The sequence below is a fragment of the Balaenoptera musculus genome, chromosome 7 (genome assembly GCF_009873245.2).
Source record: "Balaenoptera musculus isolate JJ_BM4_2016_0621 chromosome 7, mBalMus1.pri.v3, whole genome shotgun sequence".
NCBI lineage: Eukaryota > Metazoa > Chordata > Mammalia > Artiodactyla > Balaenopteridae > Balaenoptera > Balaenoptera musculus.
In genome coordinates, this window is record NC_045791.1 from 78,419,293 (window position 1) to 78,446,961 (window position 27,669).

At 44.8% G+C, this 27,669-nt stretch overlaps 1 pseudogene; it reads left to right on the forward strand.

Annotated features, from left to right (window-relative positions):
• Nucleotides 1-3,992: 3,992 nt before the first annotated feature.
• The window catches only part of LOC118897973, a 71,604-nt pseudogene continuing 47,927 nt past the window's right edge, over nt 3,993-27,669 (forward strand).

Here is a 27,669-nt window from a genome sequence, read left to right on the forward strand (position 1 = left end):
GTATTTGTATGGAAATATGTATGGAAATATGTTAATATAAATGTTTCAGACATTACATGAAATTTCTAAAAATCTTATATTTGTATTTGTATGGAAATATGTATGGAAATATGTTAATATAAATGTTTCAGACATTACATGAAATTTCTAAAAATCTTATATGTTCTGGTATAATGTTATAAGTAATAATCCTAGTTATTACTTTAAAATGTATATCTCAGAAATAACTAATTTTCTTGTCAACTGCATTATTATGAACTTTCATCAAATCTTTAACTGTGGTCATTTTTAAGTCTTTTGTCATTTACAGACAGTTCTGGGTGTACTCTGATGATTTTGCAAATATGTTCCTATAAAAGGGTTTCATCTTCAAGAAATTCATGGAAAAGACTCTGACAAGTACAGGTTTCTGGTAACTGACTGTACTGCTGAACTGAATGAATAAGCATTTTCAGAACTCTAATGAAAAACTGATGAACTCATAAAAGTGCTAACAAAAGATCAAGATGAAAAAAAAATTAATTACATGGGACTGAGTGAACTGATGAGGATGAGTATAATTTTTGTGACTTTCTGTCTGAATTAAAAAAAAAAAAAATCCCACAAGGACTCAGAGGCAAAGAATATACAAATCAATTTTCACTGCAAAGTAAAGGAGCTGTTACAGTGGAGGATTACTGGACTGAATGTCAATATTATGACATAGTATGAGTGTGTTTCATGTTTGGTAATTGCAATCATTGTTGCTTTTGTTGTGGTCATCCATGTACAATGCTTGGTGTCAGTCTATTTATGTCTTGTAAAAATAAAATACAGTGTGTGTGTGTGTGAATAAAAAAAAAAAAAAAAACTCAAAAAAAAAAAAAAAAAAAAATTAAATTTTTAAAAAAAATATTAAAAAAGGAGGACTTGGTAGGAAAATTTGGGAACCACTGCATCAGATTCTAAAGAAAGCTATTGAGATATTTGAGGATATTTTGTGTAGACTTCAAAGATGGATACAGATTGCCCTCTATCTCTTCTTGCTCTATTAGATTAGTGTCTGTCTCTGCTTCTTCTGTGAAATGTTTACAGTCTTTCCTACTAGTAGTGGCAATGGGACAAACGAATGCTGAGTGATGCTTGCCGAGCGGTCCTGGATGAGATTTACATCCCACCAGCAGCTGAGGGTGGCCTGGTAGAATATAGGCGAGCCCTCATCATCAGCTTACTCTTAAAATTCTACCTCAAAGTGAGGCAAGGACTGAATAAAGTGGTAACTGACTTCTCTGGGTCTCTGGATGCCTTGGCGTTCTGGGCATGAGGCTGCACATGAAGGACCTCCCCAGCCTAGTTTTGATAATACACAGAGAGTGTCGAGTGTGGGGCATAAAGGGTGACACTTCCCGGCCTCCAACGGCTTTCTCCTGGCCCTTCTTGTCTCTCTCCTTCCCTCGCCCTCCTTCACTCCTGAGCTGAGAAGGGGACAGCCTTGTTACTCCATTTGCCTTATAATTTGTGTGACAAATGCTAATATGCAACATCAAATTGATTTATAGTAGTGAAGAGCCTTCAGTAAGTAAATTATATCTTTTTCTATTTCTTCACATTTTTTTTTTAAAGATTGATGGATTGATTGATTGATTGCTATGTTGGGTCTTCGTTCCTGTGCTAGGGCTTTCTCTAGTTGCGGCAAGCGGGGGCCACTCTTCATCGCGGTGCGCAGGCCTCTCACTATCGTGGCCTCTCTTGTTGCGGAGCACAGGCTCCAGACACGCAGGCTCAGTAGTTGTGGCGCACGGGCCTAGTTGCTCTGCGGCATGTGGGATCTTCCTGGACCAGGGCTCGAACCCGTGTCCCCTGCACTGGCAGGCAGATTCTCAACCACTGCGCCACCAGGGAAGCCCCCTTTTTCTATTTCAAAGAAAATTTTCTTATTAAAATAAGACCTACTTTAATATTTTGAAAATATAAATAAGACAAAAAGGAAGAGAAAATCATCTGTAATCCCATCGCCTATACATAACCATTATTAATATTTTACTGTGTATCCTTCTAAACCCTTCTTTATGTACAGGTACGTGTGCGTTTAGTATTGCTTGCTTATTTCGCTTAGTAACATAAACATCTTTCAATGTCATTAAATATTCTCCAGTGACATCATGACATAATGGTTGCATGGCATGTTTATAGATAGTTGTGCTGTTATTTGATCTATATCTTATTTTTGGACATTTAGGTTGTTTCCAGTTCATGAGTGCTCTAGAAGACTTCACCATAGAAACACCCCAAGGAATTCAGATGTTCCAGATCGGTGGGTAGGGTTTTTTGTTTTTTGATCTGTTTATGCATGTAGATGTATGTATTATGCATATATCTCCCTTCTTTTCAATAACTATATATTTTTATTACTTGTAAAGATAAAGTCTGCTAAAGCCAGTTGATGTTACCCACTGTCACCCACACATACCTTGCTTGGTTTAGCTTCTATGCTTTTTCTCAAGGCTACACAAGGAATTAGATTCTGTATCTCCTTTCCCTGCTATTTTCAATTTTGCTGCTTAAAATGTCCTTCCTTTCTTGGCCAATGTCTGTCCTTTCTTTAAAATCTGACTCAACATTTACTGCTTCATGGTGGGGGAAACAACCAGCTGCTTAACCTCCAGGAGCTTATTACCTAATTGGGAAAATGAGATACGAACATTGATAAGCCAACAACTATTAGTAGCAGATTAGAGACTGGTTTCCTGGTTTATTAAGTAGAAAGTAAAGAAGCAATTGGTTGGATCTGCAGATGCTTTTGGAATGAGAGAGAGCAGTGAAGGGAGGTTTGATGCTGCTTTTTTATGGTAAATAGAGAAGGAGGGAAGATACAAGGACAAACAACCACAGCCGGACAGGAACAGGGTTGCTATCACTTCAGTATGGAAGAGCCTTCTTTGGTCACTTAACAGGTACTCTTTGGGCATCTATTCTGTGCTCGGCACCATTCCAGGCCTGGGATACAGTGCTGCCCTCAGGGAGCTTACATTCTAGTGGAGAAAGCAAATAACAGGTGAAGAAGCATCCATGTCAGGTAGGACTGAGTGCCATGAAGAGAACGAAACAGAGCTGTTAGGAGAGTGATGGACATGCTCCTTCAGACGGGGTGGTCAGGGAAGAGCTCAGACCCAAGTATCCAGAAGGCACAGGCATGCCAGCATCTGAGAGAAGAGAAGTCAAGGCGGAACGGGTAACATGCACCAAGGCCTAGGACAGGAACGAACTCAGCACATTCAAGAAGCAGGGAAAGGCCAGTGTGGCAGAGACGACAACCAAGGGAGAAAGAGGTGAAGCTGCGCTCAGAGAGGTGGGTCCCAGTTTATTTATCTGTTGAGTGGTTACCTAGACTGGATCACTATTTTCCAGTGGAATAATCCTGTGGGCCAGGAGGAAGGAGGAAGGGCGTCAAGGTGCTGAGTGGATGCAACACCCTACACCTCCACTTCAGGGCACAGATTGGACTTGTCCATGCAATTTCCTATGAGGAGACATTTCTGCAGCTAGAATAAGAAAAACGTTGGGGCAAGTGGGAGGTCTCTGAAGGCCCACTGCTAGCTCTCCATGAGAAGGAGGAAGTCCATCCAGGACACGCCCCTGGGGCGGAAGCAGCATGTAGAGTGGGTTTAAGTTTAGACAGTTGTTTACGGTTTTCACACTGAAGCCCTCCAACTTCCGAGGAAGCACAAAGAGGTGTGGGCTATTCACGAGCAAGCTTCAAAGCCAGGATTGGTGGAAGGCAAAGTGAGGCATGAGCTAGGAGGCAGGGCCACACAGGTGACCTTGACTTAAAAGGCCACAAAGCAAGGGAGTCTCCACCACCTGCCCTGCTCTCTGGGGCTCCAGGCTGTCTGCTTCCACACAGGGAGAGATTTCAGTTGCTTGGACCTAAATCCTTTCTGCTCATTTCTGCAGCTGGTGCCAAAGAGCATTCCCATTTGGAGCTGTAAGGTGAACCTTTATCTACGGGTGCAATGCCTTGCCCATCGAGATCGGATGAGTTGGTTTTCTTTGTGAATGGGTGGAAGGTAAGGGTTGGGTGTCACTACCATAGTTTGCAGAGACAACAGGAAACTTCTAATGTGAGGGGAGCACTTGTGGCCTGTTTGGGTTGAGACCGCTCCAATCAGGGACAAGAAGCCAGAGGCTGGGAACCAGGCTAATTTGGCCTGTTATCCAGTCCGCCCAGGCTCGGCCTCTGGGAATGTGGGGAGGCAGTAAAGCACTGGGGATAATGGCACATGCCTCGGTGTCAGACAGCTTTGGTTCCAAGTCAGCTCTGCCTTTTACTGGACAAGCTTCTACAAGTTACTTCACCTCCCTGAGCCTCAGGGTGCCCGTCTTTAGGGCTATTGTAAAGATTAAGAGAGAGATGCTTCTTTCATTGATTAGGAACCTCTTAACTTCTTATACGAGGCCCTTAGCACTGGGCCTGATAAACCGGAGGCCCTCTATTCTAGCAGCATATACCGATTCTCAAACTCAGGAGGATAAGAATGGAGCGCTCTTTTTTTTTTTTTTTTTTGAACTTAATTTTTCTGTTGAGTCTCCATTATACAGAATTAGTTGACGTGTAATTGCAGTCAATTTCCAGGCCCCCTCTTTCCCTGAGTTGCAGTTGAATTGTAGGAGGAAACTCTACAACACTTTTCCTTGGCAGCCACCCCTCCAGGCCTCACCATCAGTCCACACAGGCCACTAGTTAACCCTCAGTGCCTTCTGCCAGGCCTGTTCCTCTCATGCGTCTCTCAAGGGACCATTCTGTGCTCCAAGGCATGCAGCTTCTCTGGGGTCTTGCCACCTCTCCTCCAGGGCCCCTCCACCTTCCCATCCCATGAGCTTAGCTGGAATTTGGTCAGGTACCTCCACACCTGCCCCACGTGGGGGCTTGGCCCAAGGAAGGAGACAGAGCAGGGCCTCTACCTTCTCATGACTTTCTTTTTAACTCTCTCTCCTGTAGCCAGTCTCCACCGCCAGCAGCCACCAAACATTCTTCCAAAACTCTCACTTACAAGCTGAGTCCTTACTCACTTGTTCCACTGGCCTGGGCTTTGGAGGCTCCTTCCTCTATTTTCTGTCCCGCATCCCTTCTGAGTCATGAGCCCAGAATAAAGTGGCTGCAGCCCGGACAGGGAATAAGTCAAGGGTTAGAGGAAACACAGGTTGTGTGGTAGGGGTGGAATCAGCTAGATTATAAAAATATTATCCAACCACTTTCTCATTAAGTGCTTTCAAAAGACCTGGGGGACTTCCCTGGTGGCACAGTGGTTAAGACTGCACGCTCCCAATGCTGGGGGACAGGGTTCAATCCCTGGTCAGGGAAATAGATCCCACATGCATGCCGCAACTAAGGAGCCTGGATGCCACCACTAAGACCCTGTGCAACCAAATAAATAAATAAATATTCAAAAGACCTGGGATGAAAGTAAGGGCAGGCAGATGAGGGCTGCTTCTTTCATTGATAGCAGCCCCTAGAGATCCAGAAAGCTCTTGAATTGTAATATCTCAACTTGGAAGCATCTTCCTGTACTATTTTATTCTTTGAGGTCTACACAAGTTCATGTTTTTCTTCTGGGGAGAAAGAAGAACCAAACATGAATGGCCCACTGTAGCTTCCTTTCCTCTGTTGCAACAAAATGGCTGGAGGTGTTTACAGGACACCCAAAGAAAAAGTGAAAGGAAATAAGCAAATGGGAAAGAAGCAGCAAAGAAGCTCCCTCCATGGCTTTAGAGTGCCAAATCCCGCACTTTTCAAGGTGAGGGAGGGAGGAATTCTAGTGTTCCCCCAGAGCCTCCCTGGGTCCTGAGCTCGGGCCACAAGGTTCACCATTGGCCACGCTGCTAGTGGCACATTCAGGGACTGCTCCAGGATGGTAGCAACTCCCTCACCTCCCCTTTCTGCCACCAAGTCTTAGGATCCCTGATGTTATCAAACATACGCCCCACAGGAGGTGTCTCAGAGGTGCCAGAATAGAAACCTTCTTCCCTCAAGGACCCTTCACACTTACATACACACACACACACACACACACACACACACACACACACACACACAGAGCATCCAAGTCCTTCCCCAATTTGAAGTATTTCAAGAGTACAAAAGACTGGGTTCAAAGACTCCACAAAATTAGATAGTGGAGCAAACGTGAAGAATTTAAGTGCCAGGGGCATTTTTTTTTTTAATAGCTCTCTATTGGAGTATAATTGCTTCACAAAGCTGTGTTAGTTTCTGTTGTACAACAAGTGAATCAGCCATACACATACCTATATCCCCATATCCCCTCCCTTCTGAGCCTCCCTCCCACCCACCCTATCCCACCCCTCTAGGTCATCACAAAGCACCAAGCTGATTTCCCTGTGCTATGCTGCTGCTTCCCACTAGCTAACCAAAGCAATCTACAGATTCATTGCAATCCCTATCAAACTACCAATGGCATTCTTCATAGAACTAGAACAAAAAATTTTACAATTCGTATAGAAACACAAAAGACCCTGAATAGCCAAAGCAATCTTGAGAAAGAAAAACAGAGCTGAAGGAATCAGGCTCCCTGACTTCAAACTATACTACAAAGCTACAGTAATCAAGACAGTATGGTACTGGCACAAAAACAGAAATATAGATCAATGGTACAGGATAGAAAGCCCAGAGATAAACCCACGCACCTATGGTCACCTAATTTACAACAAAGGAGGCAAGAACATACAATGGAGAAAAGAAAACTTCTTCAATAAGTGGTGCTGGGAAAACTGGACAGCTACATGTAAAAGAATGAAATTAGAACACTCCCTAACACCATATACAAATATAAACTCCAAATGGACTAAAGACCTAAATGTAAGATGAGACACTATAAAACTCTTAAAGGAAAACACAGGGGCATCTTTACACAGTGGTAGTTCCCAACTCTAATCACATATAAGAGCACTGTTGCCACAGATGCTTGGTGTGTCTTGTACTCCATAAATGTGTGTAAAAGTTGTTTGCCTGTAGAGCACAAAAAAAGAGGCAAATGAAATCAGGCCTAATATACCCCAGTCCATAAACCAAGCAGGCCATGACAGGCATTCCTCTGGGTCACCCATTCAATTCCCATAATATTCTCTTTTCTGTTTCCAATGCAGGTAATTGAGAGGAATGTGGACCCAGAAGTCACCCTGCTGACTTTCCTATGAAAGAACTGGACCCTTTTGATCAAAGTCTTGGCCGTGTCTGTGTTTCCCTTAAAACATAGGCCAGCTACAATTATGAGAAATAATCAAACCTCTCCATCCCCACACAGCCAGGTCACGTGGCCCTTGCTCTCTACTTGCTTTTGGCAATGGTTCTAAGGATATTAAGTTAATTGAGCTATTTGGAGAGGATAAAGTTTCCCCAGAGCTTCTTATATCTTGATTTAATAGCCATGAAATAGAAGCTAAGCTCTTTCTTTCAGCACTAATTATTCCTTTAAATGCCTTCCAGATCCCCAAGAGGGTGGTTATATAATAGAGGTTTGTGCTGCATGTACTCTTCCCTGGAAGAAAACGAAATTCTCCAGATTCAGGAAGAGCACATGTCATAGGAGAAGATTACCTTTCTCTACATCTGTTTTCTCACAACAGATTTTCCCCACCATTCTATATTCTGAAATTTAGGTCTTCATAATGGCAAACATATTTTAATTGGTAAATCTAATGGATCTCTCAGAGAAGCCAAAAAAAAAAAAAAAGACAGAAATTACAAGTTTTGTTTAAAAGCCCACATAGTTTTTAATTCGTTGTCAATGTTTGAAGATTAGGAAATCTCATTTTTTTTAAAAAAAATAGGAATTTCTCATGAAAAATGGGAAGATAGTCCTTCCTGCCTGGCAGCAGTCTTGCTTAGAGCTGAGTGGGACCTGTCTGTCATCCTCCGTCTAAAATGGGGCACAAGCTCTCCAGTGACACCCAGCCCACTCCACTCATTCACACACCTCTCTGATAAGCATTTATGGTTATGACTTAATTTAGATGAGCAAGCCATATGGCTTTAAAAAAAAAAAAAGCCAAAGATTCCAAAGCCTTCTTAGCCAGTCTAGTTAATTACGTCCAATCCATAAACTGTGTGGAAATGGGCCACAATCAGGGAGAAGTATGACTAAAGAGAGGAGCGGAGGCTGAGCCTTGGCATTGGACCTGGACCAAGCAGGAGCAGAGGGACACTCCAGGTGGGATAGGAAAATAAGGACGGGAGTTTCCTCTGAAGGCTCACTGACTTGGTTTCAAATGCAGTACAAACTACTGGGCAAAACTAGCAATACATTAAACTGCTAAAATAAGTGTTTCTCTTCCAATTACATGATTGGAACCCAGAAGAATACCTATAATGAACTAGGATTTTTCCAAGGGCTTTTACTTCTGTTATCCTACAAGATGCTTATGCTAAGCCTGCGAAGATAAAGTAGGTATTGCCTTTCCCTCTTTGCAAGCGAGGAAACAGGCAGGGAGAGGTTCCTATGTCCAGTGTCACAAAGCTAGGAAGATACAGAGTGGCCTTGACTGAGGCCTGCGGGCAGGCGAATGTCTTCTCAGATCTGCACCTCACCCCACAAAGGAGACTTTCCTCGTTAGTGACACCCTAGGAAGGCAGCTCTAATGGAGGCGACGTGTCCACCTGGGAGTCTTTCCTTGACCACCCTTCCCAGTGCACCTGATAGGAACCAAGTATGCCTGCGGAAGAGGAGGCTGTGGTGCCTGCACCGTGATAGTGTCTAAGCGAGACCCCGCGTCCCAGGAGATAAGGTATCTGCCCAGATGCCCAGAGGCCAGGCTTGCACCCTCATCTCACAGCTGACGAAGATCTCAAAGACCTTCCAGCTTTGTGAATCTAACCCTCTCTAGGTCTTAGACCCCTCTGAGAAGCTGACAAAAATCTATGAGCTTTTAAAAAACTAATAACGTTTTGCACACAATTTCCGGGAGATCGTGGACCTCCCAAGGCCCATCGATGCATCCCAGGTTAAGAATCCCCAATTAAGGGACCTCCCTGGTGGTCCAGAGGTTAAGACTCTGTGCTTCCACTGCAGGAGCGTGGGTTTGACCCCTGGTCAGGGAAGATCCTGCATACTGCAGATCCCACATACCGCAGATCCCGCATGCGCACGGTGCGGCCAAAGAAAGAAAGAAAGAAAGAAAGAAACCGCAATTTAGGCCAAGCATTCATTTTACAGATGAGGAAACTGATGTCAGAAGGATGAAGTGACTTGTTCAAGGTCATGCAACTAGTATGTAGAACAACAACTTGAGCCCATGTTTTCTGGCTCTGACACTAATGCTCTTTCTACTGTTGGGCTGGATCTGGGCCATGATTCCAGCCTTTCATTAAGGGCCAGATTCCAGGACTTGGGCTGCTCCCAAATCCACTGGCCCAAGAAATCAAGAAATGGCCTCAGGACACAGGCCTTCCAACTCTGCTGAATGACCTTATACAGAGAGTTTAAAATGAACAAGCAAAAAAATTATCAAATACGGTTAAAAGACAAAGGTGCGCCTTTTACCTGTTAAGGGATCAATGTGCTAATGTTCACTAGTTGACATCCAACCGTGTTCCTGATGACACGAGTCCATTCCCACTGAGACCAGACCCAGGTGGGTCTGTTCTAGGCTTGGAAAGTGTTTCTGAGGTTCAGAATGCCCACATTCCCCCTAAGGATCCCAATTCTTATAGATAATACAGAGTCGGCAGAGAGGACTCTAAACTCTCCCTCCCAGTCACTCCTCCAGGTCCCCATGCTCTAGGCTGAGTGACAGGGAGAGGGGGTGGTGTCTGCTGCCCTTCTTGGTTCCCACATTCCCCACAGGGCAGAACTGTGTTGCTCCTTTGGATTTTCCTTGTGCTTCTCATATAAGACGCTTCCCTGTCACCGTGTGCCTGGCGCCCATCTGCTCTCTGTATGGGGCTGCTGTCACCACTGTGAAAGGTGTTGGAAGCATCAAAATGAGGCTTCACCCCGTGCAGGTAAAAGCACATCTTAAATTTCTTATTTCTTAACTCTATCTTTGTAATCAACGCTGTGTTGACTGTGCCTCCTGGGGCTTCTAGGTTGTGGTCCAGTAAGTAGAAGCTTTGGATGCATATTGGTCAAGATAATAATATCTGTTAAGTGATTTAAAAGAAAGCTAGAAATCCATCTACATTTCATTAGCTGATCATCTTTCTTCTTACTTTTTCTGCTTGAACAATAACAGCATGATCAAAACATTGATTAATGCCAATTAGACTGTGAGGCAAAATAAATATTGCACAAAGAGCATTGTGCATAGAATAAAACATCTCTGAGGATAACAGGGTAAAATTCAGGATTATTCCCTCTGGCGTGGAGTTTTAAGAGTACTGTGACATGCACTGGTATAAACACACCAGTTCCTCTGTCATTGTCACGGGGGTTTGGAGAGTTATAGGTCCAGACCCATTAACACTGCAAGGCCTTCCAGGAAGAAGGAGTCTGGATTTAACCACATAAGAGTCAATTCCAGGAAGGTCAACAAAGGCAAAAGACCCAGCAGAGTTTACTAGAGTCTCTGAGAAAGTCAGAGAGGATGTTCTCCCCAAGGCCAATAAGCCCAAATCCTGGAATTATACTACATTCTGAATCCAGAGCAAGGCTTTAATGTGCTCAAGAATCAATCAGCTGGGAGCTTGTTAAAAATGCAGATTATGAGTCAAGAAGTTTGGAGCAGAGGCCTGAGGTTCTGCATTTCCTAAAAGACCGCAGGTGGAACCAACACCACTGGTACACGGACTGCACTTTAAATAGCAAGGATCTAGAACACAGACCAAAATCGTGGACCTTTGAAAGCAGAACTCCTTTTGAGCCACACCAGAAGAATTTAAAGAAAGCAACATGAGGTCCACAGTGGAGAGTCTCCAAGTTAATCAGAAAGAGGTGACCCCATGCTCAGAACCAGGCTGGGAAAGATATGGGGGTGCTCAAGAAAACTGTTTTTGAAATTACACACGCTTTCCTTATAATTACTGATTTCTGGAGAATTCTACTCACTCTGGGAATGGAGGTTGCGTGTTAATTCCCAATTAGAAGGATCTGGGCATTCGCGCTTGAGAAGTAATCGTAATGCTAGAACACGGCTTCCAGGTCACCTCCTCCAGAAGGAAAGGGGATGCCGGCCCACTCTGCCCAAGGGGAGGGTGCACTGCTCAGGGAGAGGGTTCCACCATGACAAGAGAGACACAGGATGTGGACCCTGGCAGGAGGCAGTGGCAGCAGGAAGGCAGGGCCTGTGACCATGCCTGTGTCCTTCCAGGAGAGGATTGCCAAGAGCCATGGCACCCGGTGCAGGATCTGCACCCCAGGGATGGTGATGCCCATGTACACGCTGCTCAAGAGCCACCCGCAGCCTTCAGAGGAGCAGCTGCTGGCAGCCCTGGGGGGGAGGTCTGACTTGAACAAGCCCACTGCCCGCCAAAGCCAGGTGGGGTCATGCGTCAGCCTGCTCCTCCCCACCCACAATGCCACCCCAGCCCCGTTCAGGGACCCCTCGGCTGTTTCCGAAGTAGCTGCTTTCACCCAGGAGCAGAGAAGAATGTCAAAGTGTATCTGCTTATCAGAGCACTTGCTGCACAGAACTAAAGAGCACGCGTGGCCCACACCCGCATCTTGACACCCTGCCTTTCTACCCAGTGACTTATGTGGCTGCCTTCATTCGGGCTGTCATAACAGAGCACCTCAAACTGGGGGTGTTAAAACAGCAGGAATTCCTTCTCTTGCAGTTCTGGAGGTGAAGAGTCTGAAATCAAGGCTCTAGAAGAGGACTCTTCCTTGCCTCTTCGTAGCTCCTGGTGGTGGACAGCAGTCCTGGCGTTCCTTGACTTAGAGATTCATCACTCCCGTCTCTGCCTCCATCTTCTCGCGGCCTTCTCCCCTGTGTGACTGTGTCCAAATTTCCCTCTTCTTACAATCCAGTCACTGGATTAAGGCCTACCCTAATCCAGTAGGACCTCATCTTATCTTGATTACATCTGCATCACAGCAGATTTCCAAATAAGGTCACAGTCACAGGTTCCAGAGGTTAGAACGTCAACGTATCTTTTGGGGGGGGACACGATTCACCCATAACACAGCCCTTCACCTATCGAAGTGATCCTTTAAAATTTGCAATGGGTTTAAGTTACTAAAGAGTTCATGGGAATTCCTTGGCGGTCCAGTGGTTAGGACTCTGCATTCACTGCTGAGGGTCTGGGTTCAATCCCTGGTTGGGCAACTAAGATCCCACAAGCGGCGCAGCACAGCCAAATAAATAAATAAAGAGGAGTTCATAAACATATCCCTTTTGCAGGATCAATAAAGCTCACGTTCAGGTGTCAACAATCCCTAAACCAGACATCTGTTACACAATAGATATACAAGTCCTTAGATTGAGGCCTGAAGGGTGAGCATCACACACTCTCCTAATCTGCCAGTTGCCGGTGGACTTCCTTTACTCTCTCTGCTCCGTTGCAGAAAATCAGATCAAGTCACCTAAAACCCTGCCTTCCTTAGGTCCTTCCACTATTTGAGGTCCTTCAGCAGCTCCTTACCCCTCATGTGGCCACGCCTACCCTCCTTCACCCGGCATTCAGAGAAGTCCAACAGCTGCCCTCCCAAGCTCATTCTTCCTCCTCAGCTACATGAGTCCCTGCTGGCCAGTCTCCTCTCAACCCTCAATCCTCCGCATGTTTCCACTTCTGCACCTTTACTTGTGCTGCGCTGTGAACCCCGAATACCCCTCCCCTGCTCTCCACCAATCCATTGCTTTCTCATCCTTCAACCCAAGCTTCTTTGTGAAGTCTCCCCCGATGAACTCGATTCCACACTGACCCTCCTCCATCCCACCCTCCCCCATGCCTTCATCCTTGGAAACCTGGGTTTCTTACACTTTACCATGCAATAGAATTACCCGCAGACCTCTTAAATGCAGATTCCTCCACTGGGACCCAGACATTCTGATTTAGGAGAATTGGAGAAAGGCCAGAGAGCTGCATTTTAAACAAATAGCAGAAATTCTGATGCAGTGACCTAAAATCCACTGAGGGGCACTACTAACAACCTGTCCAAGGCATGACACTTCACTCGTATGGTGCCTTAGAAATGGCCACATTTTCTTGTTTTGGGATCTCTTGCATCTTACATGGTATCTGAAATACAGTTGCTGTCAATAGATACATGTTGAATGAATGAATAATTTAATAGATGGATGCAACTGAGCTCACCATATAGACTATCACGTTCTTTAGAACAGAGAATAAAACTGGAATTGAGGTCGTGGGATGGATAATTATCTAAGAAGAAGAAAAAAAGCAGTGAACAGCCTAGTGGCTATTTAAATTTTCTCAAAAACAAAACAAAACACCTGTGTTTGTTTCAATTTTCTAAAGAAAAATAAATTAAAAATCAGTAAAAATAAAGAATACTGATAACTTTTCTTCTTCTCTGATTAGGTAATCTATGCCACTGCACTGGGTATCGGCCAGTTCTTGCAAGTGGAGGGACCTTTTGTTTGGTGAGTAGGGGACTATGGGGGCAACCTACAGAGCAAGAGTGACAGTGACAGCTGGTCCAGGCTGGGAGCACAGGAGGTGAGTTTTTTAGACCATCTAAAAAGACCATAAGGAAGACCAACTGAGTTAGCTCCAACTAACTCACGGGAGTTTGAGCTCTTTGTTGAGAGAAGGGTGAACGCTACACCAACTTTGATGCTCTACATCACACCACTGGGAAGCTCGGTGGTCTAGCCAGCCAGCCAGACATCTTCCGTGGCTAGTTCAGCAAGGCCTCAGGACAGGACATGTAGGAGGGCTCAAGGAAACCCAAGGAGACAAGCAAAGACATGGAATTTGCTTTGGGGAGGCAAGGTTAGTTCCAAGAATCCAGACCAGCTGGGAAAGTGTGAGCAGATAAAGAAGCCAAAAATCTAGAGTGGAATCCAAAATTCACCCCAAGTACCAGAGTGCAGGGAGTTTCCCCCACCAGATAGCGATATCACACTAGGCTGCTGTGAAAATCAAATGAGAAATTGCAGGCTCATAACAAAGTCTTCCTTGGCACTTAGTAAGAACTCAGCAAATAGTTACTACTGTATTGAGGATGCTTTCCACACTATGAATAGTGTTTGCCAGGGAAACCAGACAAGTACATCTGATCACCCTCTACAGAGGGCAGGATGGATGTGGGCAGTACTGCCCTTAGACCCAAGCAAGGGGGATGCCAAACTTTGGAGAGCCCCTCTCTGGTCCTCCTCCAGCCAATCTCAGGAGGCCACGTGGCCAAAGTGACTTGTTGGCCTCGAGCCTTCATCCTTTGCTAGACTGTGCTCCAGATACATTCTTGACCCCATTCCCAGGCACAAGTCTCTTCCCCAAGTCCATCTTCCTCGGGAAGATCATAACAGCCAGCATGTGCACCCTGAGGCCAAAGACTAGCTGTTTGGGGAGCGAGTAGACAGAGCTTGGACATGCAGGCTGGCTCACAAGTGTGTGAGGCCCTTCACGGTACAGAACAGAGCCAGGGTGGGGAGGGAAGGGCAGCAGGCCACAGGCCGGGGGCCTCCATTTATATTCTTGCCTCAACTCCACAAACAGTGGATGAGGGCCTGGAAATGGACCAGCAGGTGTGTCCCACTCTCCAGAGCCAGCCAGGTCCCCAGTGAGTGTCCCATCTTCTACTGCCACATGAGGGAGCCAGCAGGTGACAAGCTGAGAAAATGAATATCTTGTAAACCCATCAAATTGCTGGTGTGAATAGGAAAACACTTGTGAAATACAAATAAAGGAAGTTAAAGGCAACTTCTCTCCCTCTGGAATGTGGATGTTATCTATCCTTCCAGGCACAGACTCTGGGGATAAAAGCAAAAATACAGTCAAAGACCCACCCTGCAGCCAACTGGCCCCAGGGACCTTAATGAGTGAAAGGAACCTAGCCCCGGTGGGAATACCCAAGGCTCCTATCTGCTAGGCAAGAGAAGACTGGCTTCTTCTGTTATCATTCACTCATGGTCCATCGTGAGGGCGCTCAGAGTTCTGAGTGAGAGAGGAAGCGCTACTGGCTTCGCTCAGCTGGTTTTGCTTCTTGGACAGAGAAGAAGCTGCCTCTGCACAAATGCCAGCCTGAGACATTTGTGCAGAGACAGAGAACTGAAGTATCTGGAAGAAAGTATTTTACTAGAGACTTAGGAGAGACTATTTGAGGAGGAAGGTACAAGAGGTAAGCTTGGAGAAAATGGGAAATGAAAGAACCAGCAAGTGGAAACCTGCTTTAAAATTCATTGACTGTCCATTCATTCCCAGTCAGTCCCATGCAGATCGCAAATGTTGGGGAGATCTGGTTCCAAAATGGTTTTCTTTTTTCTTTTTTTTTGTCTTTCTTTTTTTTTCTTTTTAAGGTCCCTTTATAAATGATAATACTCAATGTTGTTGAGTCTTGTATGTACTAGAGAATGGATAAACTATTATTGCTGTGAAAAGCATCTTATCAATTGATTCTACAACTAGGAATTGACCTAAGAAAAAATTCAGAGATGTACACAAAGCTGTACATGTAATGAACAGAAATGTTCATTATGTTATTTGTAATTATAAAATGTAAAAAAAAAAACCACTAAGTATACATCAATAGCAAATTTTACAACTATATTATGGAATAGCCAGAAGATGGACTATTATGCAATCAGCAAAATTATATTTTAAAGGCTTTTTAATGATAGGCAAATAAATGAACTAAAAGCCAAAGTAAAAAGTATATTGTACTATAACTATAGTACAAATATATATTACATAAAAATATTATCAGTGGAATAGAGTAATGATAGTTTATTTCTTTTATGGTTCTCCATATTCTTTATTATTTTTTAAGCTATATAATATATACTGTGTGTGTATTATATACTCTATATATTTATCTGTATCACTGTATTTTTAAAAAAAGTTAAAAAAATGAAAGATCTTGTGATTATGCCTATTCCAGTAGAAACCACCAAAAGTGACTTTAAAAGTTTGGAGCCTCATTTAAATTGTCAAACCCTTCAAGGCACACACCCATTTACATGTTAAAAAGTTTTTCATCTCGAATAAAGACACAGACCTACTAGAGAATGGACTTGAGGCTATGGGGAGGGGGTGGGGTGAGATGTGACAGGGTAAGAGAGTGTCATGGACATATATACACTACCAAATGTAAAATAGATAACTAGTGGGAAGCAGCCGCATAGCACAGGGAGATCAGCTCGGTGCTTTGTGACCACCTAGAGGGGTGGGATGGGGAGGGTGGGAGGGAGGGAGATGCAAGAGGGAAGAGAAATGGGAACATATTGTATATGTATAACTGATTCACTTTGTTATAAAGCAGAAGCTAACACACCATTGTAAGGCAATTATACTTCAATAAAGATGTTTAAAAAAAAAAAAAAAAAGTTTTTCATCTCAAGGCATTTCACTATCCTAGGAGTCAAATGGCTGTCAACAGAAAGGAACAGGAAAATGCTGCCTGGATCAGGGGGAAAAAGATTCTTCCTCGCTCGACAGGAAAAGTGACGTGAGCCCCTTTGTTTGTCCTCTTCCTGAGAGTATCGCTTAATGTCGGCTAGTGCTGCAACTGTGCTTGTGAGTTTTGATGGTCACTCTCCGCTTTACTTACAAACGTCCAAAGTGCAGGCACGAATAAGGCACTTTTCATTTGGGATCTGAGTAAAGTGGTGATTCAAAGCCCACGCTCTGATTTCCCCCTTCACTCTCTGGAAGGCTGAAACAATAAAATATAAACCCACTCAGACAAGAGAAAAAAGACCTAGCCCAGCTATGATGAGTCCCAGCCTTGCCTGGCCCTACTCGTGCAGAGCTGGCCTCTATCACCATCTGCTCCTTTGCAGAGGGAGGGCACTGCAACGTCAGGAAGGCTGAGGAGCCTGTCCAAGATACATGGCGAGTTCATGGCTCCCACAGCTGCGAAGTCCAGCCTGAAACACCCCAGTCTCCGGCTTTGCTCTCTGAGAGATGCTAGTTTCCAAAAAAGACCCACGGCCAAGCTCTTAAAGGAATTACTTAGAGAGAATTCCTACTTCGAATATAGGAAAAATAGCGTCTCCTCCCTGTAGACACGGAAAACTAAGAGAACACAGTTGGCCTTAGACAAAACTGAGCCCGTCATTCCCTGCCGTATCTGTTTCTATCCTTAACACCCCGGGAATTCAATCTGGGCAATGATTGCGCTCTGGGGTCCACCTGGATCACGTTAACCAAATGCAGAAGAACATATTTAAACTGGACTGTGCCCCAATATTCCTTATAAAGAGAAACACAATTTTAAGGTGGATCTTATGATCACTGAGCCACATGTCCTTTCCCTATACGAAAAGACACACAGGAAGCCACATTATAAGGGGAAGGTGGCTTGGTGACCATGGATGCAGAGCAGTTGGATAATCTTAAGGGTAACATCATAGAAGATGCCCCTCCATCCATCAGGTAGACCTGCTGGATGGCAGGTGTCTGCCCCATGACACTCCCTTCTCTTGAAGCTATGTTAATATCTTCCATGGGGTAAGTGTAAAGTCTTGGCCTGGTCCCTGTTTAGGGGAACTTTAATTCCTCAGCTCTGATTCATTTTGTTTGTTTTACATTTTAATTCTCAGACACTATCTTGCTTCTAGGCTTTAGATATACACCACATTATTGACCTCAGGTACTGCCTACACTTCTAATTCCAACTTACACAAAAACTGATCCTTCAGATGTTGGCCGGTTATGCTTCAGTCTGAGGTCCTAACCTACACAAGGAACAACTGCAAGTTTTCCTTCTGCAACCTGGGAAGACTTTAGAGAGACAGGAAAAAAGGCAGGGGAGTATTGGACAAATGTCAGGTCGTTTCACTTACTTGTCACAATTACCCTTCAAAATAGGCATTATTTCTATTTAATCTTCAGAGAGGTTAAGTATCTTTCCATTGAGAAGGTCAGAGAGCCAAGTCATGGCAGAACTGAGAAGGAACCTAGACCTGTCTGTCTCCCTATCTATCTCCCATGCTCTTCCCCACTACACAGCCCTCTAGCCCTGCATCCCACAGTTCCCTCCCAATTTGTCTTTCTCTTTAGGAAGGTTTCCTGGGAATAAGTGTTTCCAAAGCTAAAATATGTTTGACTCAGACAAGATACCAGTTTGGGTAACTTTTCACTGTGCTTTAGTTTCCTAATAGGTAAAGTGGAGTTGATAATTTACTTTCTTTGTACAATTGTTGTGAGGATTAAGTAAATTATTAATACGTGTAAAAGTACTTGGAACATAAGCACCCCATAAATGTTAACTATTGTTATTAAAGCAAGTGGTATGTGTGTGTGTGTGTGTGTTTACACATGGGTCTGTATGTTTAGAGTCATTTTTTTACTTAAACAATAGGACTTCTCAGAGTTTTGAATCCTGACTTGACAGGTGAGGGGATAGAGGTTGGGGCACAGTGGAGAGGGTTTCCCAAACTTATTTGACCTGTGATTGTTTTTCATAGGCTGTCTTGGTGTTTCGCAGGGTACTGTTTGAACTATTTAATAGAATACTCTTTTCTTTAACATCACATCAGTGTCAAATCAGTATTTCTCTTACAACAAGATTCTTATTTAAAACTATTTGGTTTGAACTATTTTCCCATACAAGGAGAATCAGATAGTTATTACTACGTTCATTTTGCCTAATTAATGTGAAGAATTACAATGCTGTTTCCAGTTGAGCAGGGCTGACAGAACCATCTTCTTCTGCCCTTTATAAAGATTTGCATGGAGCTGTTTGCAAAAGAGGAGTTCCAGCCCTTGGACCCTACCCAGGAGCTCATATTTCCCCCAGAACTCTTGGTAAGATGAGTTGGGTGTTTTATGTGCTTGTTTCAATGCCACTGGTTATAAGCTCAGTTTTCTAAAACCACACTTTCCGTCCTGTGAAATTATCAAATTGTGGAAATGCTTGATCAGATCAGTATGCCTGTCCCTGTCCTGCTCACCAAGCCCTGCCTGTTGCCCTGCACACTTTCCCCGAAGCCTCAGCTGAGGCTACTTTTTAAAGCGATTTCATCATGACTCCCATCATTGTCATCTGCAGTGTGTCCCTATTGACTGTCCCAAGCAATCCAGTTTTTCTCAGCTTCTAACTTGGCCTTTCCAGTCTTTTTCCAGATGTTGACCTCAAGGGGCACTTCCAGGGCCTCCTGATACCTCAGCCTTCCCTCTGTCAGCATCTCTATCTTTCCTCTCTAATATCCAGTGGTCCCATTCCATAAAATGCCTATTTCTGAAAGACTCTGATGTGTTTACTCATGCATTCAACAAATATTCATCATTCAGCAATGTGCCAGGCACTGTTTGGGGTACTGAATACACAACAGGGAACAAAACTCGCACAGACCTGACCCCAAGGAGTTTGTAATCTGGTGGCAAAGACAGACAATGAGCAAGGTAATAGATAAGTTATAGAGTGTGTTAGCAAGTGAGAAGGAGAACAAAATAAAACAGAGAAAGGGGATAGGATGATGCAGGGGGTTGCAACTTTAAATATCCGGCCAGAGAAATCTTCTCTGAGAAGGTAACATTTGAAGAAAGTCCTGAAAGAGGGGAGGGAACAGGCCACGAGGATACATGGGGGAAGAGCAGTCCAGGCAGTGGGGCAGCAAGTGCAAAGGTGTCAAGGAGGGGAGAACTCCTGGCCTGACCAAGGGACGGAGCAGGGGCCAGCCTGGCTGGAGCGCCCTGAACCAGGGAGATCAGAAAGCGGCGGGGCGGGCGGTGGGCAGGCCATGCTGAACTTAGACTACTTGGCTTTTACTCTGCCTGAGATGAGAAGCTATCAGAGAGGTTGGACAGAAGAGGGGTACGCTCCTATTAACCTTGTAATGGGATCCGGGGTCGTTTTGGATGCTGGGATGGGAATAGCCTGCGGAGGGGGCGAGGGAAGGAGCAGTGAGCCCATCAGGGCACTAATGTCATCCTGAGGATGGTGGTGCTGGACCAGGCGGCCAGCATGCAGGTGGTGAGGAGGGAGTGGATTCTGGATACATTTTGGAAGAAGAGCCAACAAGATTTCCTGATGAATGTGATGTAGGGGAGCGGTCCCCAACCCCCCCGGCCGTGGACAGATACCGGGCCGCAGCCTGTTAGGCACAGGGCAGCACAGCAGAAGGTAAGCGGCGGGCAAGCAAGCTTCACCTGCCGCTCCCCATTGCTCCCCATCGCTCACATTACTGTCTGAACCGTCTCTCGCATTGCATTACCGCCTGAAGCATCCCCCCACCACCTTGTCCGTGGAAAAGTTGTCTTCCATGAAACCAGTCCCTGGTGCCAGAAAGGTTGGGGACCGCTGCTGTAGAGTGTGCGAGAGAGAGAGGAGTCACTGCTGACTCCAGGGCTTTGGGCAGCTGGAAAGGGGAGTGGAGAAGGGGAGAAGGGGAAGACCTCCGGAGGAGCAGGGCCTTTTGCCTTTGGGGGATCCTTTTCCGGGGCTTGGAGGGGGATGGGACATGAGGAGCTCAGTTTTGGACACGTTAAATTTAAGATGCCTATTACACATCTAAGGAGAGACACTGAGTACTCGTTCAGGATTTCAGAGGAAAAGCCGAAGATTCTAATTTAGGAGTATTAGTATAATTATGATTTTTAAGGCCATGATACTAAATTATGTTGAATTAATCTACACTGAAGGGTCAGTGACAGATGCCAGCTCATATTGTCGTTTTCCTCCAAAGAACTACACATTATCAAGGCTTAAGCTAAAGGAGTAAATATCTAATTATGGAAATTCAGGCCTTAGCCAATGGGTGTAGTGAGTGTCTTTTTGGTCAAGGGGACCCCAGAGCTTCTGAAATCTCTCTAGAGGAACATACCTCCACCTAGGATCTATCATAACCCAGGAATACAGGTGTGCACAGGTGCACACACCTTGTTATTTGCACGTAGAGAATGGCAGAGAACCCAGAAAAACGAACCCTGGCCTTTCATGGAAAGAGCGTCACCTGGATCTCCCCTGGGACCCTCAAGGACCTCCTGGAGCTGAAAGCAAAACACCTGGAAGGCCCTCTCATCCTGGGCAACACCTCACTGGGTGAGTGATTGCAACGCTTCTCACTCCACCATTTGTGCCGAGCTGGACTTCCTGTCCTCCACTCTGCTCACAGTCTACAAACACTACTTTTTAAGGATAAAAACCTCATTTTTTAAATAAAAATGTTATAATAATGTATCATAAAATGTACTACTATATGGTATATTATATAATAATTATTTATATAACATAGTATTTTTATATCTACTATATATTTTTGTATACTAGCATATATGTGCTATATAGACTCATATATAAATTATATATACAATATTAAAGTATAATACAAATATCATATTATTATAGTAAAATGGTCTCCAAAATTGGAGGTACATATACCCTGGGAGTATGCAGTGTAACCTCTTGAGGTGTGGGAAAAAATGTATTAGAGGACTGTTTATCATTTAATTTACTTTGTCCTTTTTAACTTTGTTTTTGTTAAATAAAATAGAATTTTATAAAATAGGTATGGATATATTAACAATGCACAACCAGTTATCACCACACCCCGTTTAAGAACCAGAGCTTTACCAAGAACTTTGAATGCCCCGTGGGCCCTCCCAAACCACAGGCCCTCCCCTCGCCTTCTTCTCGGAGGCACTCATTAGCCTGAATATGATGTCGGTCAGTCTCTTCCTCATTTTTACAATTTTACCCCATATATTTGAGTAACTAAGCACCACGTCCCTTAGTTTTGCATATTTTTGAACTTCACATAAATAGACCGACATGGTATTATTCTTCTGCAATTTGCTTTGTGCGTTCAACATTCTTGAGCTGAGATTCGCCCACGTTGGTGCGTGTAACTGTGCTGGATTCCATCGTGTGTCCAGGGCACAATTTGCTCATCCATTCTATTGCTCAAGGAGGTGGAGTGTTCTCCAAGTTTCTGCTATTACAAATGTCTTTGTATGTGTCTCCTGGTGCCCACACGCAAGGGTTTTCTAAGAACCTCTCATCCATTTTATTTCCTATTTTGATACACATGTAGAGAGTATAAATAAACACATATACCAGGAGGGCCTGTGCTATAAAATTGCTTGGCAGGGTGTATGACCACTGCCTTCACATCTATACACATTTATTGCCAGTTTTTAAAATTAGCATCTGAATATTTTTATGAGAAACTCTCAATGCCAAAAAACTGCATTTTCTCTTTCCTAACTCTCTCTAGAGTATATAATGCATTTACTTTCAGGACCTGCATTGAAATCCCAAGGACATTTTCACCCAGTTCTCCTCTCTCCTGCTAGGATTTCTGAGCTGATTATGGTGTCTAAAACAAGGGATGGTGAGTTCCAGGTGTCCTTCATAAAATATCAATGAACCGATTCCTGCACTAAACTTAACACTTGCTATATACTTTAGAACCTCCTCATACATTTATCTTGTCTGGCCTGTTTCTAATTCTTCATCATTTTTCTGATGTGATATGACATCCCCACCATGAAACTTTACTGTCAAAAGCTTTGCACAGAATATGAGGTACTTGGATAACGTCATTCAAGACCTTGCAGTCAGCTGCAGGATTCTTGCCTATAAAAAGCCATGGTCTTGGGACTTCCCTGGTGGCACAGTGGTTGAGAATCCGCCTGCCAATGCAGGGGACACGGGTTTGAGCCCTGGTCCGGGAAGATCCTACATGCCGCAGAGCAACTAAGCCCATGCGCCACAACTATTGAGGCTGTGCTCTAGAGCCCGTGAGCCACAACTACTGAGCCCGCGTGCTGCAACTACTGAACCCTGCGCGCCTAGAGCCCATGCTCCGCAACAAGAGAAGCCACCGCAATGAGAAGCCCGTGCGCAGCAACAAAGACCCAACACAGCCAAAAAAATAAATTAAAAAAAAAGCCACAGTCTTGCAGTGTCACTTTAATGGGAAGACAGCAAGAGAGAACTGGCACTCTCCAATGGTTGGATGGTCAATTCCAGGGAGGGAGGGTGTTCGCAGGAGGAAAGTAGGCGATGTAGTGTCTGGCGCTCAAATGCTACTTGTCTCATGGGGACAACGGCAAAAGGCCAAGTGAGACAAAAACCTGCCCGGGAAAACACCCCCAGTCACTTGCAACATCCTTAAGGGCCCCTTATGTACAGATACTGCATCAGGCAAGCTGGCACCCACAGAGTAGGAAGGAAACATGCAAGACTTTGCCTTCAAGATGCACTGCAAACCCTTTGGCAAAAGGAACCTTATTTTAGTCCTTCCCTCATCCCCCAGATCTCCTAGCATATATGTGCCTGTCCCAGATACATGCATATATGTGCTAAGTTACTGACAAATAACTTAATGCAAAAAACGAACAAACGAGTGGGTCAGAAACTTGAATTTGGGAGGCAGTGGTAATAATGACTTCCTTAACTCAGGCAACAGGGAGGTTGACTGAACTGAAAGCTTTAGTCCAGACTGACTGGCAGGCCACCGTATGTTTTTGGAGGTTGGTGGTGGGCAGGGGAGGGGACCCACCTCGGCTGTATCACTGCCATCCAGGAGTCCTACCTTCCCGGCCTCAACCATCATCAGCCAGACTTCGACCGTGCTGCAGACCAGCAAGCCTGCCCTTCCCTGGCCTCACCCCACCCACTTGCTAGGAAAGGGACCCTTCCTGGTTTTGCCCAGCACCACAGCTTCACAGCTTCGGCCTTGGGACAACTCAGGTAGCACACCTGCATACCACTCAGAAGAGGAGGAGAACGTGATTAGATTTATCTGAAATCTTGGGGTTGGAGAGAAGAGAAAGAGGGAATAGTAAAATGGGTGGTTTTGGAGTACAGTCAGGTAGCTTAAGCAGACGGTCAAGACCCGAAAACCCTTCCCCTCATCTTCACCCCAGGCATCGTTTAGCCCACGGTTTTCAAACTTGTCTTCAGCACCACAACCCTGTCCTCAAACAAATCTTAGTAAATGAAAATAAGTTGCTCTGTTTGAAGAAGGGGGAAGACTTTCTCCATCCCACTGAGCCCCTATATCTACCTCCGCCAGGGCCAGGACTCAAGGAAAGTGAACTTGCCCAAGGTCCCCAGACTGGCTAGTGGCGGGTCACCAAGCCACACATCTCCCACTTCCAATCCAGAACTCTTGTCTTTACTGCCATTCCCTGGCCCCCAGGCCCACCCCACGGCCTGTCCAGTTGGCTATTTATCAGTTTGGACTCTGCAGGCAATGTAGAGCCAGATTCTAAAATCTGAGGAAACAAACAGTGCACTTTCCTTGGGGGCCCCTTAAACTTTAAGTGTGAGTAATCTCTAGTGGCCTCCAGGGACCTTTCCCAGGATTCCCAAACTTTTTCTAAGGCCCAGAAGAATGAAGGACACTGGTGGGGGGAGGGATACGTGGGAGTCAGATGTACCCTCCACCACCACCAGCAATCTCCCAGGAAATCAGTTTCTGTGACAGCTTATGTTTGTTTAAATTTTGTGTGCTAATCCAAGTCACATACACGCTTGGCTCTGTACACTTCTTTTTCCTCAAAATCTTTAGTATAATAAGTGCTCCAGAAAGTCGCTGCACCTTTAACCCATAGACCCACAAACTCTGAGAAGCATGGAGTTCAAACAAAATCCATGTTCTGAGACTCAAACAAAGATAAGGCTCTTTTCAACTCTGTTGAAATATAGGCTAGGTTTTGTGACCAAAGATGGAATAAAATATGAATGGAAATACAGTAAATAGAATTTCCTCGGTACAGCTATGTCATGCCTGGCACAAAGTGAGGGGGTAATGTGAGCGATGGAAAGAGCCAAACTAAAGCCCCAAAATGGATTGTCTGGCCTCAGCCTGAGTTTGAAATCCATACTTCTGAGAACCCAGGCAGTAGCAACAGCTGGCATTTTACTCTCCCCTAGGGCTGAACTGCCCTATTCTATGTCAAATAAGGGATGATCATACTGGTCTGTGTGATGCTCCTGACCTTAAAAAGATATTAATAATAATAATAATAATGTCTTTGTCTCTGATTTCTTCCCTACGAATAAGGCTCTGGGTCTATAGGGTAGGAGGAACTGTATGATAGGAAACAAGCTTGGTCTTCCCAGTGCTCCTGCAGGCAAAGGGAAGGCAGGATTTTGCAGAAGTTAAAGACCAAGCTTTATTGGAACTTATAGTGATGGGAAGCAATAGACCACCCCTGGTGGGTCTGGGATGGGATCCCGTGTTACGGAGTGCCTTGTATGAGATGCTGAAGCAGAAACAGGGTGAGGACTCTAAGTTGAGAGACGCTCCAGGGCAGAGGAGAAGTTTAGTTACTTTTAGGCAAGATTTGCTTAGCATACAGATAATAAGGAGCAACTAGTGGTTCCCCTAATCAATTAGGTTAGCTATGATCATTGAAGCAGCAGGGGGTGTTGTGCGTGTATGTTGGCAGGGGTGGGGGAAGTATTGTGCCAAGTACATTGTTAATATTGATGAAAATAAAGTTATGTGGGAGGGTGAAATATTCTCCACGATTAATCCACAAGAGAAAAATCAAAGCCCAGCCCACAACCTGTTAAAAAACAGACTAACTGTGGTTAGAACCCAGCCTTGGAAATGATGTCAAATCAGACTCTACGTGTTAGTGATTCATTCTACAAACCCCAGAGAGATTAATTTTTAAAGTCCAGCTAAGTCACCTCCTGATGGTTTGGGTGACTTCTTCATTTTCAAAGATTGATCTGAACCCTTTACATCCCTACTACAGAGAAGCCCAAAGCCAGTGCTAATATCCTGCCAATACTCATGAGTATGGCTGCAACGGTTTTTAAATTCTGAATTACTTCCTTGCCAGCCAGCAAATAGCATTGTCCTGATCCCCCTAGATGGATGCTCTTCCATTGCTCCTGCCCCCCAAGCCCCTCCCTGGGAACCCCCAACATCCCCACACCTAACAACAACCAACATAATACCTAGGGCAGCTCCTTGCATGAGCTGTGTTCATTCTGATTGGCCGGTGCCCCTCCTGGAACTGGTTGTTGACGGTTTTGAATATCAAGGCTACCTGTAGAGGTGCAAGTCAACAGTAAAAGCATTATTGATTTTAGACAATGACCTAGGAAATTGAAAGACCTTTGATTGTTTTCATGCCATCATATTTATCCTCCTTAATCACAAAACAGCTTTGCATAGCTTCACTGTGGTCAGTCAGGAGGGGGTCACGGAAAGTTCTAGTAGAGTCTGCCACCTGCTAGTTTTTACTGTCATCCCTTCTCTCTAGCCTCTGTTTTCTTGCGTTCATTCAACGTGTGTAGACCAACCCAGGGGTTCCCAACCCTGGCTGCCCAGGAGAACTCCCTGGGGAGACTTTGATAAAGCCCTGCACCCAGAGATTCTGATTTGATTGACGTGGGAGTGGGGCATCTGTGCTGTTTGAGTTCTGGTGATTCTCTGAGCAGCCAGTGTCGAGAGCCACCGCACAAGCTGGACACCAAGGCCCTGGAGCCATGATTACAATCCAGCTGCTCCTCCCACATCACCTGTAAAAACAATGTGCTTTCCAGGACTGACAATAGGTGCTGCCTGCAGTCTGGCCCGGGTCAAGAACATCTGGGCTGAAAGGGTATCCGAGTTCCCGGAGAAGACCTAGATATGCCAAGCATTCCTGAAGCACCTGAAGAGCCTGGCGGGCCAGCAGATCTGGAATATGGCCGTAAGTCCTCCAGGCCAATCACGAGGCCCACTGCACCTATTTCTTAACCTCACCGAAATGTTGAAATAGGCATTGGCAGAATCAGTGTGCAACAGGGTCTCAGCAGATTGAAACGACAGGCACAATAAATAAATATTCAATATTTAACAAACATTATTTAATAACATATTTCAAAGAAGACTCTAAGTCAAGTTCAACAGAATAAGCCAAGTAGGAATACGAGTGCTAATTCTGTGATAAGACCTTCAAAGAAGCTAATTTAGTCTTAGGCTGCGTTAACAGAAGTATAATACCTAAAATAAGGAGGGTAGTCTCCTCTACCTCAGACTGTTCAGATCACAGCTGAAGAATAATGCTCAGATCAGGGAATCACACTTCAAGGTCTGGTTGTCTTTGACCTCAGAAGAAAGCTGAAGTAAGTTTTCAAAGTACACACGCTCCTTCCCTTACGTACCCCAAATGGTGTATTAGAAATCCTTGGGATACAGGGAATGGAGGGAGAACATGTTTCCTTTGAAAAATCTCTTCAAGTGATTCCAAAGTGTTCCCACTCACTGTCAAGAACTCTGACTCAAACCCTGGAGCCTGGCAAGGAGATGGTGGCAGGAGAGTTGGGGGGTTGAAAACCACATCAGAAAGAGGAATGGCGGGGGTGGGGACAATCAGAGGGACCATGAGAGCTGCCTTCAAATATTTCTAGACTCCCAAGGAGACGCGTGACGTATTTCATATGATCACAAAGGGTAGAAGTATGACCAATAGGTGAGAATCCAGGAATGCAGATTTCCACTCAGTGGAAACAAGAACTTTAAAACTGAGCTGTTCATAGAGGAGCTGGGGTTCCCTGTCCTCACCCATGTTCCAGCCCGGGTCTACACAGCCCAGGTTGTCCCTGTAGATTCCATCACTACACGGGAAGGAGAGCGTTGAGTGGACGGGCCAGTCATTTC